Source organism: Stylophora pistillata, chromosome 2 (genome assembly GCF_964205215.1).
Source record: "Stylophora pistillata chromosome 2, jaStyPist1.2, whole genome shotgun sequence".
Taxonomy (NCBI): Eukaryota; Metazoa; Cnidaria; class Anthozoa; order Scleractinia; family Pocilloporidae; genus Stylophora; species Stylophora pistillata.
In genome coordinates this window covers 22,858,367-22,879,638 of record NC_142520.1, presented here as the reverse complement: position 1 = coordinate 22,879,638, position 21,272 = coordinate 22,858,367, and the positions used below count along the sequence as shown (strand labels likewise).

Below are 21,272 nucleotides of genomic sequence, written 5' to 3'. Positions count from 1 at the left end.
ATTACAAGGGTAGAAATTATCGTAACCGTATGCGCTATCTTAAATCTGCAAACTTGGGGTGAACACTCTTGCACATGACATCTTTATCTACTTGGTCAAATTACAAATAACTGGCCATTATTAGAATGTGTAATAAATCCTCGTCAGGAAATATAAGAAAATACACTTGCATAAATGTGCCCTCCGACCAAAGGGAAATTTATATTCTAGATACATGTAGGCCTGAAATAAAATTCACTGTAGTTTCAGTACTATCCGGATTGATATATCAAGGAAATATCATACAAAAGTTAAAAGAAAAATCATTTTTGCTGCAAATGTTTCTTTTCAAGCTAGAATTGAATCTCGATTCTTGCGTTGATACAAGCATATGCAATAGACCGTCAAACAAAGAATCGTTCTCTCTTTCTTTTTTATCCTATTCTTTGGAGCATTTTTATATCAAAGCGGAGAACTGGAATCTCTACTTGAGGAAATTACCAAAGTATTGTGCGAACATAGTGTAGTGCACCGCGGTTAAATTGAAAAGCGTTTACTCACGTCCATTACACACTTACTCTTAACCAAAAAAAGGACTGCATATCCTAGAATAAATCGAATACATGCGATATATATGCATGCAAATCCGTAGGTCCTGAGTGTATTAAAAGTTGTTGCTTACTGTTGCTTGCGGATCATGATTACTTTATCAAGAATTACGATCTAGACTTGTCTTATATTCCAAAAAGGATCATGATTACACAGTGTCTTATCCTGGACTAAAACTCTAACTATAATTTTCTATCTAAAAAGCACTAACTAAACATGGAGACGTCAGTCTAACCAAACTATCAAGAGACCAACAAGCGATTAGTAAAGTAACCAGATCATTCGGCTTAAATGAAAACCCTGAAAACTTCTTAAAGTTCTAAATTAAGGGTTAACAAATTTGCGTAAATGAAATGTCAAAACAAAAATATATTATCAACACAACGACACTATGATGTATTGACAGGTTATACCTGATCTGGTTTCAGTCATCTTTACCACGCGCTGGTCTTTGGCTGGCCCATAATGACATTTGTAAATTAACTGCAAAAATTACAAAATTGCGAAAAAATTATCTCTCCTTACATTTCAAAATGACAAAGAAAAAGCTTCCTTTCCACAAGGTTAGGCTTTTAATTTTGCATTACTGCGCAACACCTTATTACGAAACATTGATACACTGTTTCAAATGGTCCTTGACAAAACGACTGTGTTCTCAGTTCATTTCTTAATCGTAAAGGAAATGCCACCAAAGAAAGCACGAACGCCCTGTGGATTCTCAGAAATAGGATTGGCCAATGGCTAATACATGTTACATGGATAGATGTCTGATATATCGGCTCCGCGCGATCAACGAAATGTAATAATGCCGTGGACACGTTTGGCTCAAAATATGAATCTCTTGCATTATCAGTAGCTTTGCTTCTTACCCAAAACATTTCTCACCACTTGAAGGTATTGATGATATCGATAATGCATCTATATTAGCAATGCAGCTGAACGCCCGTTACACAAACTAACTGCCATCATTTGTTGACAGGTACTTGGACAACAACCAGTTGGAGGACTTGCCAAAAGAGATATTTATGAACAATACCAACCTACAGGACCTGTGAGTCAAAAATGAAGCCTATTCCTCCTAATTTTAATCCTGCAGCAATGTAAAAGGACAATGCACAGGGAAAACGAAAGTGTTAAAGAGATAGTTGTAACAGTTATTACACGGAAATGATCAGAAATATTCACCAAAGTTAAAAAAAAATGTACTATTGTTTAAAATAGAATATTAATAGACAAGGCCACACTTTGTAGTCGTCAATCAGAAAATCGTTATGATATATGTATATCAACCCAGTCCACAGGTTCTTAGCCTAGTTACCCTTTGAATTTTAGGGTGGGAGGAAGGAGGCGGGAGGGAAAGTTGCGTAGCCATTGGAGGCTTATTTCTTCCATCCTAGGGGGAGGACACTCGTCCACTTCCGCTTAATTCTGCCGGCGTGAACTCCCTAGCATCCTTTTTGCGGTAGAAAGCTTTACGGGTTACCAGGACAAGACATGAAATGAATGATAATCTTCTTTCTGCTGTGGATTCAAAGTATTTTGTAGGGGGCATGGGCGGAAGGTTTAAAGGAAAAGAGGCTTTAGCCCAATATCTCTACCTATAAAAAATAAATTACGCAAGTCAATAACGCTTCAGATATATTGTGACGAAATATATATGTAAAAAGTACTTGAGTCTTTCAATTCTACAAGAAATAAGGTGACTATGGTAAAAAGAGAATCAATTTAAATTGAATAAACCTATCTGAGACTCGCATGAGAAGAATATCATTAGTCTCCAAAAAGAAACAACAACTTTGAGTTTAAATTTACAAGACATGTTTCGACATTCTCATGTCATCTTCAGTTGCAAATGAGCATTTAACTGCTGTACATTTGAATTTATATTAAGGTACGTTACAAACTATGTGTCAGGGCTTACGTTACATTTGAATGTTAAAAACGCGAAATATGTAAATAGCGCGCGCTTGACTAGATCAAAACATAGTTAAACAAATAAATAAATAATAAAAATAAATTAAAAGACCAAGGAACAACATAAGTAAAAGGAAAGAGACAATTCTAGATGTTTCAGTTGCTGATTAAGGATAGGGTTTTCCCACTTAATATGCAATGCCTCTTTGATCTTAATTTGTTATTTTGAAGCGGCAGAATCTAAGATCGTCAAACATTCAGTATCACAAGAGTCAAGACAAGCCCTTGATGATTGCAGGTGCTTGTAAATATGCGAAGTTTTGTCCGACAAGAGGTGCTCACAAACTCGTGTACAAATGTGGCGAGTGGTCTCACCAATATAACTGACATTACAGCCAGCACATGAAAATTTATATATGACACGCGAACGTAGACCTAGCGGTACTGAATCTTTCACACTGAACATGTTTCTGAGTTTAAACGTACTGAAGACTAACTTAACATCTAAACCAGCTCTACAATAACGTTTGAGTAGTTGTCTTAACTTAGTCTGAGCGATGCTGGAAAACCGACCAACATAGTGAAGTTTATAATAGTGCGTAGAAGGTTTACCGGAACTAGAAGAGGCGTTCTTCCCAGTAGGAGAAGGATTATTTTTCTTCGCTAGATACCTGTAAATAATCTTGTCTATGACCCAAGATGGAAAAAAATTTTTCCGTAGCAAGAGAATAAGTTTCTTGACATCCAGATGAATACCAACCCATGAATTATTGATCTTATATACTCTGTCAATCAACGTTCTGACTAAACCTAATTTGTAGATCAAAGGGCGAAGCTGAAATAAATAGTAAGAAGACCAGTAAACGTCTTCTTGCGATATACACTGGTGACGATGGATGTATGATTGTTGTCTAACAATATGTCTAGAAACGATAATTTCTTATCAATTTCCTTTTCCATTGTGAAATGAATACTAGGATGCCTGGCGTTGATATAATCAAAGAACACGAGCGCGTCCTCCTCGCTATTGAACAAACAAAAGGTGTCATCAACATAGCGTCTGTAGAACAGAACTTCAGAGAATGAATAGTTATCTAGCCAGTTTTTTTTTTCATGATGTCCCATAAAGAGGTTTGCAAGTACTGGAGCAAGTGGGGACCCCATGGCAACCCCATCTAATTGATCATAACACACACCCTTAAAAAAGAGACCAGTCTCAGCTGTTGCGAAGGTAAATAGCGTTTTTAGGTCAGCGGCGTTTATCTTAATACCAGGGTTACCTTGATAAATGTATCTGATCGCCAGATCAATGCATTCATTAAGAGGTATACTAGTGAACAAACTCTCAACATCGAAAGATACCATCGAAAGATATTGTTCTTATTGGTGATTTTAATTGTGACTTGATGCCTGATTCAAGTAACATTAATGGTAGACGACTAAAAAATATCATGCAAAGTTTTGATCTTAAAAATGTCATTAGTGGTCCAACCCGAGTTACAGACCACTCTGAGTCGCTACTGGACCTTATCATCACCAGCCAGCCATCTAAACTGGACAAATCCTCGTCTATCGATATTGGTATCTCTGATCACCATTTGGTGTATGCTGTTTTAAGACTAGCCAGAAATAAAGGGAAACCAAAGGTAATCTTAACGAAGAACTATAAGGTGGTGGACAGTGACCAGTTGAAACTTCAATTTGACCTAGCTCCTTGGCACATAGCTAGTACCTTTGATGACATTGACGACAGTTTTTATACCTGGAACTACCTATATAACAATGTTTTGAAGCGAAATCTCCCGGTTAGAGAAGTTAAAGTGAAAGATAAATCCCTACCTTGGATAAACTCATCATTCAGGAAGCAAATGAACCTTAGATACAAATTATTGAAAAATGCCAAGGCGTCAGGAGGAGATCAAGTAAAGTGGCTACAATACAGAAATAAGAGAAATGAAGTGAAAAAGCTTCTAAGGAATGCTGAGTCCAGCTCTTGGCATAGCAAGTTCAAGGAGTCAAAGAACCCAAAAGACTTTTGGAAACTAACTAATCAGGTCCTTAGAAAACATAAAGCCAAGCCGATTAGACCAGTTATAGACGAAAACAATGATGTAATCATTACAGACAACTTTTCAAAAGCCGAATACATCAATGACTTTCTTATTAACATCTGTGAAGATCTCACTAATAACCTGGAGCCTTTGGATTGCTCACTGCTATTGAAGTTCATTTACCGTGTTACACCTACTATATCCTCTATTGACCTAAATTGGGATGAGGTCAGGAGTAAAGTCAACAAGACTGCTAACCCGAGGAAAGCATCAGGCCCTGACCTTGTTTTGGCCAAGGACATCAAGTTGCTTGGCGACTCAGTCGTTCATAGTCTACTGCCTCTATTTAAGAAAAACTTTGATGATGCCACATTTTCAACAGACTGGAAGTTATCTCGAGTTGTTCCAATCTTCAAAAAAGGTAGATCAACCGATGTCAACAATTTTAGACCTATCTCACTCCTGAACATCCCAGGGAAGATTTTGGAAGATATAGTTAGTACCTCTCTTGACCTTCACATCAAATCTCTCGGCCTGCTAAGCGATAATCAGTGGGGCTTTCGTGAAAACTATTCAACAGAAGGTCTGCTACTCCATCTCACCGAAACATGAAAAGAAGCCCTGGATAATGGCCTCAGATTTGGCATCGTATTCATTTATTTTCGCAAGGCGTTTGACTCGGTTAGCCACACTATCCTCCAAGAAAAGCTAAAGGCAATGGGTATTGCGGGTAACTTCCTGTCCTGGTTTTGCAGCTACCTTAGTAATCGTCGTCAATTTTTACAACTATCTGGGATCAAGTCGAATCGCAGATTTATCAAGTATGGAGTTCCTCAAGGATCCATTTTAGGTTTAAAGCTTTTTTCTGTCTATGTGAATGACTTTCCTGATGCCATCTCCGATGGTGAGTTATTTATGTTCGCAGATGACACCACCATCTTTACTATTGGCAGGGATGTTGACAGTATAATAGTAATTTTACAATCTATCCTGAAGCAAGTCCTTTCGTGGTGTACCTCAAACAGACTGACAACTCATGAGATTAAATCCGAGGCATTACTGCTCTCAAAGCGTGCCTTCATTGGACCACTACCACAATTGAAGAGTGGCCAAAACTTCCTAAAATTTACGGACACAGCACATTGCCTTGGGCTAGCGATTGACCGGCAACTATCCTGGAATGACCATGTTCAAATTGTGTGTAAATCATTCAACAAGAAACTAGGTGTTTTGAAGAGAATTAAGTTTTTACCCAAGTCTACCTTGGAGACTATCTATTTCAAGACCATAATTCCATCCGTCCTATATGGAGTTGCTGTTTGGGGATCATGCTCTTCGGCCTTACTGGAGAAACTTGAGCGTATTCACGCACGAGCTGCGTGGCTAATCTATAATCTACCGAGAGAAACAACCATAAATGACTTGAGAAATCTAAAGGGTTGGTCTCCCCTTTCCCACTTCTACACAAAAAGGATCCTATCAATAACTTACAAATCATTCTATGTGCTCAATAATGATCTACTTAACAAACTAGTTACAAAAAGTGCCTAAGTATATGGCCTTAGAAAATCCTTGAACATAAATGTAACAAGACCAAAAACTGAAACAGGACGATTGACCTTTAAACATAGGGCTGCCATTGCTTGGAATGCCCTCCCGGACAGCATAAAGGAGGCGTCCAGCCTTGAAGCTTTCAAAGAAAAACTGAAGAAAAACAAACTGATCTTGAGCAGTATATCTTATTCAAGGGAATCTTCATCAATTACGAATAAGGACGATATTTATACATATTTTGAACTAATTATTGTAATACTAGTAACTTCTATAGATATGTACATATTTCTATTTCTTAATTAAGTGTAAAGTTTTAAATTAGTTAGCAGGTCCACATCAGGACTTTAGTTTTGCCTAGCTAGTAACCTGCTTTATCAAATGAACCATGTATGTATGTATGTAAAAAAATCGAAATTCCCCAATCTTTGCCAGAATATAGTACTGGATGAACTATTTTTAGACAAGATGCCTCAAGTTCCATTGCATTTTTATTTTACTTGAGCGGCGGTGGTAAAATCTGTTTGGTGGCTCTCATGTCAGCTTCACTAGGTCGAAACAACCCATTAATTGAACTTCGCTTGAGAATAAAAAAAAGGTAAATGTGACCAACGATTTTTTCAATTGAAAGAACACGTATTTACGAAGAGTCTGCTATCTTATTTGTCCAATTCCGTCGCGAACTAAGTTTTTGGGTAATTTTGGTTTTTTTTCATTGATCCACTCACTTAGGCGGACAAAGGAATGGCAAAATTGAGAGGGTAAAATCGTACCTTGGTATATAGCATGGGGTTATACCAAGTTATACCAAGTTATATCATCCATTCACTCTCACGTTTCACCCTCACAACCACTCAGTTAAATCCATCATTCTTAAAAACTTTAAATTACTTCAAAACGATCCAGAGACAAACACTATCTTTTCGCAGCCTCCGCTCATTTCATTCAAACGCGACAAAAACGTAGGCAATTTTTTGGTCAGAAGTTCTTCTCAGACTAATGACCAACCAAGCACTTTTAAATGCACCGGTGCACGATGCAAAACGTGTCCTTTCATTCACAACACTGATAAAATATCGGGATCTAAACGATCCATTAAGATCACCGATCACTTCACGTGCACCTCAGCCAATGTAATCTATTGCATAACTTGCTCTTATTGCAAAAAGATATACATCGGCGAAACAGGCAGAAGACTAGGTGACCGATTCCGAGAACACCTTCGAGACTTGGAAAGGAATGACAAGGACACATCGAGACCAGTCGCCAGGCATTTTAATTTACCTAATCATTGTAAGCAACATATGGCAATCTGCGGTCTTTCTTTACACTTAGGTAGCACGGAAAGCCGTAAAAATCTTGAACAAAAGCTCATCTTTCAAACCGGCAGTCTAAATCCCACAGTGATCAACGAACGCTTTTCATTCCACTAATTTATTCTTGTTTTTCTCGTTGCCATGTTCCCACCAATAACGTAGCCCCATTTTCTGCCTTTAAAAGCACACACAACTCACAATTCCTCTATTCGCTCCGACGAAGGGCTAACGCTCGAAACATCAGCTTTTGTTATCGTTACGGTGGCCAATTTACCATTTCAACTTGCTGATATATCCAAATTATTTCGTTACCACCACCGACGCAGCCCCAAACAGTTTCTTTCGAAACTATCAGCCTTTATACCAAGTTAATCCAGCGAAGAACAAGGCTTCTTATTGACAAAAATCTAATAGAATTTTTGGGCTACTCAAGACTACTAAATTTTAGGACTCCAAAGAAAAGGAACACAGAGGTCAAAATACGCCATTCCTAGTCACGCAACTCGAGGTGAAAAACCAACAATGCGCATGTTCAAAAGACGTCAGGCAGTTTTGGGGCGAGAAATCGTTTCTACACTCTGGATAGAAAGCTAATTTATATCAACTTTCGTTGTTTCTGTTGCTCAGGTTACCTAAGCTAATATTTAAAGTGTTAGCGGTTATTTTCATAACAAAACAAGCCAAAATGCAAAGTCGTCCTGTACGATACGATACAATTTGAAACTGGTAATGAACCATAAAATCAATATATTTGCCATATTTATACTTTAATTTGAGTATTTTTCATGAATTTGTACATACCATGCATTAGAGCCAAACATGGATTGTGCATTCGCTTCACAAGTTACTGCCGTGAAATGCCTACTGCTGTTCCCCGGATTGCATGACATGTGGACCCACAAGTCCTGGGCTACAATTTTACAAACACTGGTATTCTTTCCTTTTATTGTTGCTCACTTTTACAAAATGTGAATTTCTCACGCGCGTAATTTATAGTCATCTTTTATAGCCATCTTTTTATCCTGTCTGTTTTTTTGTTCAAACTGATGATGTTCAAGAGAACGTGACGTTGTGTTACATGTACCGTATTTAGAAATGAGTGACAGGGATCAAATGTCAAGTACTTTTACTTAGTTTCAGGAGTTTTGCCCTTTTATTCAGACCGAGTGATTCGCCACGGAGGTGTTTTTTCTTAGTCAAAATAAAGTAAAACGTTGAGTTTAACCGCGGGTTTATTGAGTCGTTCTCAACAGATGAGTTCAGTGAGAGATCCAGTCTTTCCCGACAGTTACTTTTCATTTGGAGAATTCTAAGCCATCCTTTTGTTTGGATAAATGTAGTCTCCTCTTCAAAAAACACAGAACACATCGTTTAAGGAGAGGAGAAGTTACATCCATTGACAACAAACACGCGGATCTTTTGTTCTTTTTAAGTTGAAGGTTGCGCGAGTACTTTTCAGCACCACTGCAACGCGTAGTGGCGTATACAGTATGGCAAGTGTATAATAGAGAGGAAAATCACTCGGTTCTCGACAAGGCAAAGATGCTTTACATTGAAAAACATCAGGAATGATCTACTGCACAGCCCAAATTGCCCCTTCTGAGATTTCAGAGTAAAGTGTTCAGGCGTTACCTCAGAGCTGGGCATTGCGATCTTCGAGAAAGACTGCCCGTCCGCCGTGGATAAGCACAAGGCCTTCCTAGAAGAGAAATTTAAAATAGGAAAACACTCTGGATTCAGAGCAAATCTGTCACAGATGGCTCAAAATAGGGGGCATGGAAATAATGAATATGGAGCCGCATATCAGTCATTTTAGATAAATTCCTAGCAGCCATGCAAATGATGGTCGGTTGCCTAGAAAATAGGGTTTTCCTCCTGCAACTCTGAAGCACGCTGGCGCAGAAATCGTCAGCGGCAGTTGGCCCGAAAAGTAAATGCCCATTCAAAAATGGCAGCAAATAAAGACTGCGCGAGCACATCAAACAAACTATGTTTAAGGCACTTCGGCATGGAGGATGAAACAGAGAGAGGTGACCGGTTTTGGAATACCAACTCCGTAGAGATTACGGGATGAGAGACCTTGATCCCTGTAGGGTTTCAGGGTCTGTGAAACATTCGGATTCAACCAAATTACACGCACAAAAAACAGATTCAACTCGACACTCGACCATGTGCTTTTAGTTCCCCTAGTTCCTTTCGGCCGTACACAATTACATCATAGGTACTACAATCCCGTGTTAGAGGAACTCACAGGGAACAAGCTGGAGCCAGTTGTGGGTCCCTTGGTGGATGGCTTCCTAAAGGAAATTGGGTTCTCTGTTAATGCAAAACTCGCTCGCTCTAAAATGACCGATCTCATGGTGCCCATCATTCTATCTATGCCATTTCAAATCTTTAGGCATATCTGGGTTTTAGTACAAGGCTAAGGGGGAAGCGTAGAAACAACCAAGAACGGTGAGAAAATCACGCTCGATTTGCAAAGGCTCGACACGGCAGAGAAAATCTAGTCTCCAGCGACATTTAAGGGAGAAAATTTTGTCAAGATGCGGCACTTCGAGAAAATTCCTGAGGATGGTCGCGTGCTTCAGAGTTACAGCGGCAAGTCAATTGTTGTTGTCAGGCACACTACGCCGCTTCAAATGATTTATTCAGTAAAAGAACAAAGGGTAACGACCATATTTTACATGCAGCGCTATGATCGATAGCTCTGCAGCCCTACAGAACATTCGCATTTTGTGTCCTATTATCTCAGTCTTTGCAATCAACACCTACAGGATTCCTGCTCGGTTATTTACCACCGGAGGCAAGGAAATTCCTTTAGCAGAAGGAACTACTCATTGGGAGTCCCAGGACTCTAGAAATATCGTAATCACAACGGTTACGTTGACGTTTTGGCTTCTGAAAACTCGTTGTTAGCCGATAGCGTACCTATCTTAGACGAGTCGTTTCGTGGAGCAGTAAGTCGAAAAGCCTGATTTTTCTTTCCTCTGCCATAAAAGTGAAAGGCCATAGCCACTCAATATGAAAAAAAAAAAAAAAAAGGTCGGGAAGCATTTTCCAATGTAAAATTAACGACTGAAAAGTGCTCTTAGCTTGACGCTTAAATCTGCTGAAGCTGTGAACGCGTCGTCACGTGACCTCTAACATAGCAACGGGAGGAATTTACATAGCAACCGGCCATCGTATTCATGCAATTACTTAATTAATTAACTAAACAAAAATTATTTTTACCTCTTTATATCTGCAATGATTACAATATTTCTGGGTGCAAATTCTGAAATTTATTCTAAGCTTTTTTTTCCACACCAATATCTTAATCCTAAGCACAAAAGCTCATGAATAAAATAGATAACGGAATAGTACGAGAGTGCGCGGCGTGCGAAACATGAAACATTTATGCACTTTTTTTTCAGAATATATCTTAATTGTAGACCATTTACCGTCCCACGTTCAATTCTCCATTTTAAAAATCCTTGTGGTATAATAAATGAATATCGCATTCGTGAGAATACCAGAAGATCAGGGCAACAATCTATCAGCTACAAACAGAAGCATTTAGGTTGGAAAATTGAGGGGGAGGGGTGGAGGGAGGTGAGGTGTAAGTAAAATGCAACCTTCTGACCTCTCTCCCCTCCCCCTAGCCCTTATGTATATATCCCTCTCCTTCATCTGGTTTAACACCCCGTGCCATTCATTGTCTACATATCTTCAATTTCTCTCTCACATTTTAACTTTCCTTTGTGATTACTCATTACTGATTACCCGTTTTTCTCAAGTAAAAGACAATCAGCTTAGGTTATACATCACAAAAAAGCTGTATCAACACTTAAACTAGGAAATGTATTGGTTCAGGGAAAACTTCATCCCTACAAACGTAACGTTCTCATAGAAAACTTGTGAAGGTCATTTAAAAATGGAATTAAATAGATTGAGAAAATTAGGAACATTTGCAAAGCTACCTCAAATGCTCTTTAAAAAAACAATGACTATTAATGTTAAACCACATTTCATAATTTTGAAGTTGAATTTGGACCCCCAGTCCATATCCACTAGCGAATATGGACCCCTCCCCTTGGCAGATTTATACCCCCCAACTCACTCGTTTGTTTCATGTAACCCTATCCCTAGCCCTAACCATAAGACTAACGGCCTAAACCTAAACCCAGCCCAAACGCTAACTAAACCTTAACTTTAAACCCTAAACCCTAACCCTGACTCTAACCCTAGAACCCTAACCCTAACCTTATCCCTAACCCGAAGGTTTATCAGGTCAAGAATATTCTATGTAGCTCAGTATTCTATGTCTGTGTCTCAGTCTTCCTCAGCTCTGTTTATTCTTCTTTGCACGATCGATGAAATAAAAAAAAAAAAAGGAAAAAACAGCTCAGCTCTTTTCTGAATCCTTAAAGCCCCCATAGAGACATCTGGTTCCTAATAACCGTATTTGAATTTGGCTATCTATTTCTGTTCATATTTCTGTTCCACTGAACTGAAACTTTATTTTAAAGAGGAAACCACATCACCTTTGGGTGTTCAAGTGGCCAAAAGGATAAGAGCATTACAAGACCTGTGGAGCCACCTGATATCTTGAGAATGATAGCGGGACTCCTACGCGCGCGAAGCACGCGTGGGGCAGAGCCCCATACCCATGGAATATGGTCAACCTCTTTTCGTTTGGTTGTCAGGTGACTGACCGAGCGTACGTTCGTACGTACGCACCTGCCCTCTGTCATGTATGCTATCACGAAAATTCAATATGATCAAATTTGAAAATGACGTCTGAGCGGCTTACCCTCAAAATTTTCAGGTCGGATTTTTCGTTCATTTCCGATCGAGTTAGACCTTGTGGAACTCAGAATGTAAAGTAACAATGCTATAGAATATTATGCTTGGAAAAGAATGGTTAGCCGCCGCCTGGTTAGCTCAATTGGGAGAGCGCCGGACTGCTGTGCGGGAGGTCGAGAGTTCAATACCGGCCGGACCAACACTCAGGGTCTTAAAATTAACTGAGAAGAATATGCTTCCTTTCTCAACATCAAGAAATGGTTAGATATTCTAGTCTTCTCGGATAGGGACGAATAAATGGAGGTCCCGTCTCCTGCAGGGTTAGGGGTAGGAGACGTTAATTTCCCACGCACGAGATTACTGTGTGATGGATGTCCTCCCCTGGGGTGGGATGGGTGGGAAAAGGTGAGGTCGTTACATGGACTAAAGCGGCTGCCAGAGGCGCCTGATAATGCTGACGTCCGATCTCAACCTTAGTAAAAATTATTGTAAGCGCATTGAGATTCTTAAATGCGTATTAAGAACGTTCATTATTATTATTATTATTAAAGGTGACAGAATAAGCTCTCGAGTCAACGACACTACGATTCTCTAAGGCGATGCGAATTATGGACGTACATACATACATACCTATATACATACACACATACATACATACATGCATACATACATACATACATTTATTTGATAAAGCAGCCAAGGGCTGATGTGGACCTGCATCCAAAATTTATAAAAAGTCCATATGCACACGTATTATAGCAATATTGGTGATGAAAGATAGTCAAGTAAAAAGAAAAATAAGTTAAGATTAGATAAAATGTAGAGGATAAATTTAAGTTAAAAATATACATAGTCCTTATGTTTGTTAACTAGAATGGGAGCTCTGCATGAGAAATTATTGATCTCCTTGGAAAATCTACGTAAAATTTGCTTGAAATGTTCTTTACTTATTGTCTCATTTATATTGATTAATCTATTAAGAAATGTCCAAATTGTTGGTCCTCTGTATTGAATAGATTGTTTCCCAATTATCTTTGATGACATCGAACCTGAACAGCAGTAAACGCCTATTGTAAAAGTATGACATGGGAAGCCAATTAAGACTTTAAAGATTATCTTGTTTAGCCCAGCTGCTCTTTCATGTATAGGATTCAAGGAGTTGAGCATAGCAGTACTACAATTTCCCCACACAACAATAGCATATGTTATTGCTGGTATAATGAATTTGAAATAAACTTCATCTAATACTTTAGGGGGTAATTTATTTCCGCATACGTTTTAAGGCACCAACTTTTTGTGAGAAGTGTTTCTTTATATGGCAAATGTGCTTTGACCAAGACAAACGTAGAGTGAAAACCGAACTTTCCGACTTCAAGCAGGGCGTAGCGACGACTTGACGATTCGATGGCCCGGTAAATATTATGTTCGAGTAACAATGTGTTCAAAAAGTATTGTTTAATAGAAGATTCCGCGTCAAATCAAAGTTTTTTCAGAATTTTCAACATAACGCTGCGCAAACTCTGGCCTTGAAGGCAAGTAAACAACTATCTAAGCATGATGAATTTTACCGCGTGGGCCTTGTACACGTAAGAAACTCGTACGTTTTTCACTTCTAACAGCAAATCAAAGACTGTTTTGAATAAGTCTGTCGTCCCGAAATATTTCTTGGCCATTTTAGTCTTACTTCCTATTGACAGTTTCTATCTAACTTGAGATCTCTTCACTCACGGACAAATTCCATTTTGAAATATGATGATCCACGGGAGGAATAAATAAGAATAACTTCCCAGCATGGCGCGACATTTCAAATACATCATGGGTCATGGGGATAAGTTTTCTTAGTTTATAATCTCTTGGTGCGGTGTGCTCAGAGAGTAATCATCATTTCTAAAGATTTACGCCTTAGTAAGGTTCGAGAGATGATATTTAGTAAAATATTCAAACTGTCGAAAATACTATAAACGTAGCAGAATAGAGCAAGAAAATCTTCGTAGATGTAGAGACTTGAAATTGGCTGTAATAGACTCATCACAATTTTCAAAGCCCGCGGAAAAAAGGAAGAAAAATAATTAAAAATTCCGTATTTCCAAAAGAAAGATCGAAGGCTTAGAGTCCTTATTTTGTGCTTTGCAACTCAATTATGCGAGTCAGTTGGTTCCACTGCCGACAATGAAAATAATATGTATCCGTTAACCGTAAATTGGCCAAAACATCATCATAGAAATCGTGTGAAAGACATTTGTAAATTAATTGCCTCCTTTCCACAGTGTTAGGATTTAATTTTGCATTACTGCGCAGCACCTTTTTACGAAAAAATGATAAGCTATTTCAAATATTCCTTGACAAAATGACTGTGTCCTCAGTTCATTTCTTAATGGTAAAGGAAATGCCACCAAAGAAAGCACGAACCCCCTGTGGATTCTCAAAAATAGGATTGGCCAATGGCTAATACATGTTACATGGATGGATGTCTGATATATCGGCTCCGCGTGATCAACGAAATGTAATAATGCAGTGGACAGGTTTGGCTCAAAATAGGAATCTCTTGCAGTATTAGTAGCTTTGCTTCTTACCCAAAACATTTCTCACCACTTGAAGGTATTGATGATAACAATAATGCATTTATATCAACACTGCAGCTGAACGCCCGTTACACAAACTAACTGCCATCATTTGTTGACAGGTACTTGTACAATAACCAGTTGGAGGACTTACAAAAAGAGATATTCATGAAGAATACCAACCTAAGATATCTGTAAGTAAAAAGGAAAGACTATTCCTCCTAATTTTAATCCTGCAGGCAATGTAAAAGGACAATGCACAGGGAAAACGAAAGTGTTGAAGAGATAGTTGTAACAGTTACTAAACTGAAATGATCAGACATATTCATCAAAGTTAAAAAAAAATGTACTCTTGTTTAAAATAGTATATTGATAGATAAGGCCACACTTTGTAGTCGTCAATCAGACAATCGTTACGATATATATATATCAACCCAGTCCACAGATTCTTAGCCTAGTTACCCTTCAAGTTTTAGGGTGGGAGGAAGGAGGCGGGATATGGAAAGTTGCGTAGCCGCTGGAGGCTTATTTCTTCCATCCTAGGGGGGGGGGGGGGGGACGAAACTCGTCCACTTCCGCTTGATTCTGCCGGCGTGAACTCTCTAGCGTCCTTTTCGCGGTAAAAAGCTTTACGGGTTACCAGGACAAGACATGAAATGAATGATAATCCTCTTTCTGCTGTGGATTCAAAGTATTATGTAGGGAGCATGGGCGGAAGGTGCAAAGGAAAAGAGGCTGTAGCCCAATATCTCTACCAATAGAAAATGAAATACGCTAATCAATTAACGCTTCAGATATATTGTGACCAAATATATACGTGGGAGGTACTTGAGTCTTTCAATTTTACAAGAAATAAGGTGACTATGGTAAAAAGAGAATCAATTTAAATTGAATAAACCTATCTGAGACTCGCATGAGAAGAATGTAATTAGTAATATAGGAGATATTGTCTAATAACATTTTAATTTCTCAACTTAAAGTCAGCCCAAGGACATATTATCAGGGACAATGACACTTACAGTGTATATATCTAGTAGAATGTCATTAAATGTTACATCTTTCATACTATATTAGAGCCGTGATACCGCGTGGGATATTTTGTTTTGGTTACAATGCGAACAGTTTTTCGAATAATATTTCCTTACTTGCTAAAAAAAAAATTTAAAGTGATGACCGAAAAAAATACAGCGTGAGAAGATTAGTTGTTTTTGATATCGGAGTTTTCAGAAGACACGGAAAAAAAGATCACCAATCATTTGGGCTCGAGAAACTCGTAAGGGGTGGAGGAGGGGAGTTCTGCGATTGGCAGAGCAGAAAAAGGTGACTTGCTTTCAAAAAAGAATGCAACATAGTGGCCCCGATAATGCTTGGGCAAAAGAAACGATAGTAGGCAAAAGGAAAGCTTCTTGACTGCACTTTTTTCAGACTCTAAACTTACAGTGTAAGAAGAACTTGGTTACCTTGTTTCCTTTTATTATAAGTTATTTTGTTGTTTTCCAAGCCTTTTACTTTTAAGTTTTAATTTTGCGCGGGGCTGTAGAAACATTCAACGCATTAAAAAGGTGTTCAATAATGAACCAGAAATATTTTGTTTAGATTTAGGTGTAAATTTCAAGAAAATTTTTCAAAAGCAATAGCGGAAAAAAAACCCAGGATAAGAGAAAATATGAAAGCAGCCATATTTAAAAGATTTAAACTTTCTGCTTGTTCTGATTTAGACAAATCTGTGTTCGAATAATCTTCTTATCCACTTTTAGGAGCGGACATCACTAATCATAAAATATGCAAAGTTTGTCTTATACAGCTTGAATGCAAGACTATTATGTCAGGTTTCCTTTGATTTTAAAAGCTTCAGCTAAGTTAGCAGAGATACAAATTTTATTCCATAATGCTGTCGCATCTTAATTTTTAATTATTTTTTCACTTGTTCTTTTTTAATGCCAAAACGAATTCAAAGATCCTTCCGACGGCCAAAACGGCTTAAGTGAAATGAATGTGTATCGCTTTAAAACCGGAGCTGAATAAAAATCCAACTCTAAGCAATTTACACAGCCGTACCTGAGTATTTAAACGAAATACAACAATTTTGAAATCAAAGAAACGAGACTTTAAGTGAGTTTGAGTTTGAGCTCATCGACAAGCTGTTGAAATTTTGAACAAGTCATGGAACAGAGCAGAAGAAGTCATCGATAAAACTTTGGATTAAATAATCTGACTTTCATTTCTCGTTCCGAGTGAGCGAGTTACATACCAACTGAAGAAGTATACTGGTCAATTTTTCAACTTTCAAGGTCATTTTAAGGTGTTGTACACAGTCACAAATTAATACTTTGTTGCGCGGTAGCAAACAGAGGACTTCAAAGATGAGGTTTGGAGACTAAATCAAAGTCCTGATCCTAGCAGAGAATAGAAACCTTAAGAGCCACTGACCATAAATATCGCCGAGAATCCACCGACAGTTGCAAAATTTCGCAACTCGTTTTATATTTTCTAAAAGACCCTTTTGATGAACCTTTTTCGAAGATTATATCAAAAAATTTTATCCTCCCTTTTTTCCTTCGAATAATCGAAAAGTTCAAACTACGCCCAAATGGCCGTTGTTGTCCCGCCCTAAAAGCAATGGAAAATTAGGCAGCTTCAATTCAGCAACTTCGTACGCTACAACGCGATGCAATACCGCTTTTCAATTTTGTATGCTAGCAGATGGTCTTTTTATCTCTCGGAAAATATTAACTTCTTGTTCTGTTGTTACGTTTAAGTCTGAATAATAACCCGTTGGAATAAAGTACTTCGGGTCCCTTTCACGGAGGTAAAACAAAATATGCAAAGTTTGCCTTATACAACTTTCGACTAATTCTTTCAAGCAAAATATAATACAGATTGTATTTCCTGTCACTACCTAAGATATAGGCCTCAACGTAGCATGTGAATATGTGCCTGCACAAAGGAACAGGTTTCTTTAATCTTCAACAATATATAAGGACATTTCATGTGATTATTCCAACATTTCTTGTTAATTTACCCAACCCTTATCATCTTGTCAGTGTCGCCCGGCTTGTTACGAAAACTATAGTACATGACAATGTATAATGTAAAGCTCATCATATTACCAAGATATTGTAATATTACGATGATAGGTGATGAGAGGAGGAAGAAAAACCAATTCAAAAGAATATATCGAAAAATATATGTTGATATAGATAAATTGATAAAAAAAAAAAAAAAAGTGTATGAGGCGCCGAAATGGACAAAAATGCCGTTTAGCAATTTTTCTTTCCAATTACATAAATATGCTCTAAACTCAAGATTTTTGTCTTCAGTTTACCTATTAGATACTAACTTAGTGAAATATTTATGCACTTTTTCGCATTTATTTTCTAAACTCTTCAGTTGCATTGTAATTGCAAAGAAAATGCGATACAAGTACAGAGAAATTATTCTAATTGAAATGTGTTTTAGATGTTCTAATGTTCTTATTACATTCTATTTTAAAAATAAAGTATTCTAATAATGTTCTTTTCATGCCAAGTTTGAAAAAACACTTTGCTCATAAGAATGATACATTATCCTATTCTCAGTCAGAAAATACATGGCAACTGCAGAAAATACGTTCTGATTAGTATGCGAATTATTCTCAGTTAAATTTTTTCGTGGTAATTCAAACACGCTTCAAATTAACATGCAAATTTATGCTACACAAAGCGGTGTTGGGCAAGGGAATCACGGACGCCGATGTAATTGACATTTCCCCCTTTTTGCGCTAAATTTGAAGCTATGAATTGAAGACTATCTAGAAAAGCTTCGATATGCCTTTATATCGTCGAGGAAGAGGCGACATAGAGACAGCTAGAGATATTCTTAGAATATACCAAAGCAGTTCTCAGTCATACAGTTCTTCAGTCAACAATGGAAGACCCAGAATACAAACCTGGACGACTTAGAATACGCTGTTGATCGAATGACCGAGATCTGTACAACGTTTGGCGATCTTCATCAGAGTGTACCCACCAACAGCGCGGCAAATAATTCAGTTGTTGGCCTGACAAGTATTTTAGACGACATATGAACACATCATCTTTGTACGAGACTCAAAGGTTTAAATACAGAGCGTGCCTGTTCTTGTAAATGCCAATGCCCAGTGAGCAGGCGAAAAAGGTCGTCCTCGTTATGATGGATCAACTGGCATTCTTGCGGAGTAAACACTTTCGCTGGGCTAGCATTGCTAAATTACTGGGAATTTCTGATCATGAGAGAACCGTGAGGAGACGAAGAGAGGAATTTGGAATCTGTTACGAGTTCGATGTTTGAGTAACAGGTGATTTTCCGTCAAAACAGAACGCAGGGTTATCGGAACAGCAACAAGAAGGTTTATTTCAAAATGAACGTAGTTTTCACTTGATAAAATTTTCACTAACCCGTAACTCAGTAAACTTTCACGGCCTCCGAAAACTTCCATCAACTTGAAAATACACATGGCCTCCGCCAACTTCAATAAACTTGTGAAAGGTAGTCTGGAAAACTCGGAATTAATCCCGCCGGAATTTTTCAACGTCAGTTTTTTCAGTTCAAAACGACTCCGATGATTTTCCGAAGAGTATGTGAGCTTCGAAAATACTCAGATGATTAACCCAAAGATTATTCGATGGTTTTCGAAGTTACCCAGAGAGCCCTGAATTTATGAAGGCTTGTTTTTTTCAATTCTTCTTTTTTCTTTTTTCAAGATTTTTTGGAAGAGTGTACGAGCTCCGAATGTGTACTCCGATGATTAACCGAAAACTATCAGAGGGTCTCCGAAGTTACCCGGATATTATTCGATGGTTTCCGAAGTTACCCGGAGAGCCCTGAATTTTTGAAGGCTTGTTTTTTCACCCCGAGTTATAGTATCGTGAAAGCACGTTTTAGGGGGACACTTTCAACCGTGAGAACGTTTCATTTATTCGTATTCCAGCTTTCGTAAACCTTTGCCTCGTTTACTGAGGATCTAACCCTAACGATCTGATCTCAATCTGCAGAGTCGACTGGGTTTAACTGTTTTATTCTTTGCAGGTATTCACTCTGTTACAACGGGTGTGCAAAGAGCTACTCTGACAACTAAACGGAGAGAACGCCTTTTCGATACTTGATTCTAAACAATCTGATTGGTTGATGCTAGCCACTAATGACATCACCAAGCAAGGTTTAAGGTCATGTCCATCGTAGAGAACAATGAAGTGAACATGTCTTATCTAATTAAGAGAGTGATTTCTAAAACTGACAAATATATCCGTTAAGTCACTCTTTCCGATCAGTTTCGTTGCAATTTGAACCAAAATCGACGAATATGGTATTTCCGCGTAACGCAATCACAATTGTAACTACTAGTTTCCAACGCAGCCTACCCGAATATGTATCAATGTAAAATGGGGTTGACAGGCCTACACGACTCCTCAGCGCGTGTTTAGAATAGCCTATTCAAAGTTTGGCCCTCACGAGTATGTCTTTGAGCGACCGTCCTCTTTTGTAAGATACGAGGGGCGGATTTTTTTTTATATTTCGCTCAGTAGTGATTGTGTTTCTTTTAAATGCCAGTTTCTCATGAGAATTTGCTTTAGGTTTAGCACAGATGGTTGGTATTATGTAACAAAAGGCAAGATTCGTTGGTTCGTCTTCTGTTTCTGTTAAAGCCAGTTTCCTGTTTTTGAAATACACCCCTGAGAGGGTTGTGTTAATGAGGTCCTCTGGGTAGCCTCTCTTTAGCAAGTGCGCTTTCAAACTTGCAACCTTCTCTTCGAATATTGTTTCAGAGGAGTTTGTTCTGAGAGGTCTAAGGGCCTCCCCTTTTATGAGGCCTCTTTTAACTCCTTGTGGGTGACAGGAACTATAACGGTGTATACTGAAATGTCTCAGTTTGTTTAAAATGAGTACGCACATCAAGGATTGCGTCTTTTTCGAATCGTTCGCCTTTGTAGAGTTAGGTGTCCAGGAATGTTGTTTCCTTATCGGAAATTTCAGACGTAAATTTTATTGTTGAATGATGATTGTTTGCTTTTTCGAGGAAACGCTCTATTGTTGCTTTGTTTGTACTCCTTAGCGAGAAGATGTCGTCTATGTATAACGTTTCCAAACAAACGGTTTGAAAAGGCTTTTGTCAAGGATTTCTGTCTCTACCTTGTTCATGAAAATATTAGAAAAGGCGACTGCCATTTTCGTGCCCATGGCCGTACCATGTGTTTGAAGGTAGTGCTTTCCATTAAACTGGAAAGAATTTACTTGGAGACTGATTAGCCTAAGCGCTTGTTTTAGTAGTTGTGTAGGGATACGAGTTCCGTTTCTGTAGAATACTTCGCATGCTCTGCATACAGTGTCTATTCCCTCTTCTTGTGGTATATTTGTATATAAGCTCGTAACGTCCATTGAAACAAGTATTACGTTCTCTGGGACTTTCCTATTTTCTATGAAATTGACAAAGTCTGTAGTATCCTTAAGATACGACTTTTGTTTTTGTGCTATCGCCTGAAGGAGTTTGA

The 21,272-nt window shown here is 38.2% G+C and overlaps 2 pseudogenes; one reads left to right on the top strand and one right to left on the bottom strand.

The window, feature by feature from the left end:
• The first annotated feature begins 9,490 nt into the window (after positions 1-9,490).
• LOC148737842 (uncharacterized) lies at positions 9,491-10,125 on the top strand (annotated as a pseudogene).
• A 9,984-nt stretch (positions 10,126-20,109) lies between these two features.
• On the bottom strand, positions 20,110-21,021 carry LOC148737841 (uncharacterized; annotated as a pseudogene).
• Positions 21,022-21,272: the final 251 nt, after the last annotated feature.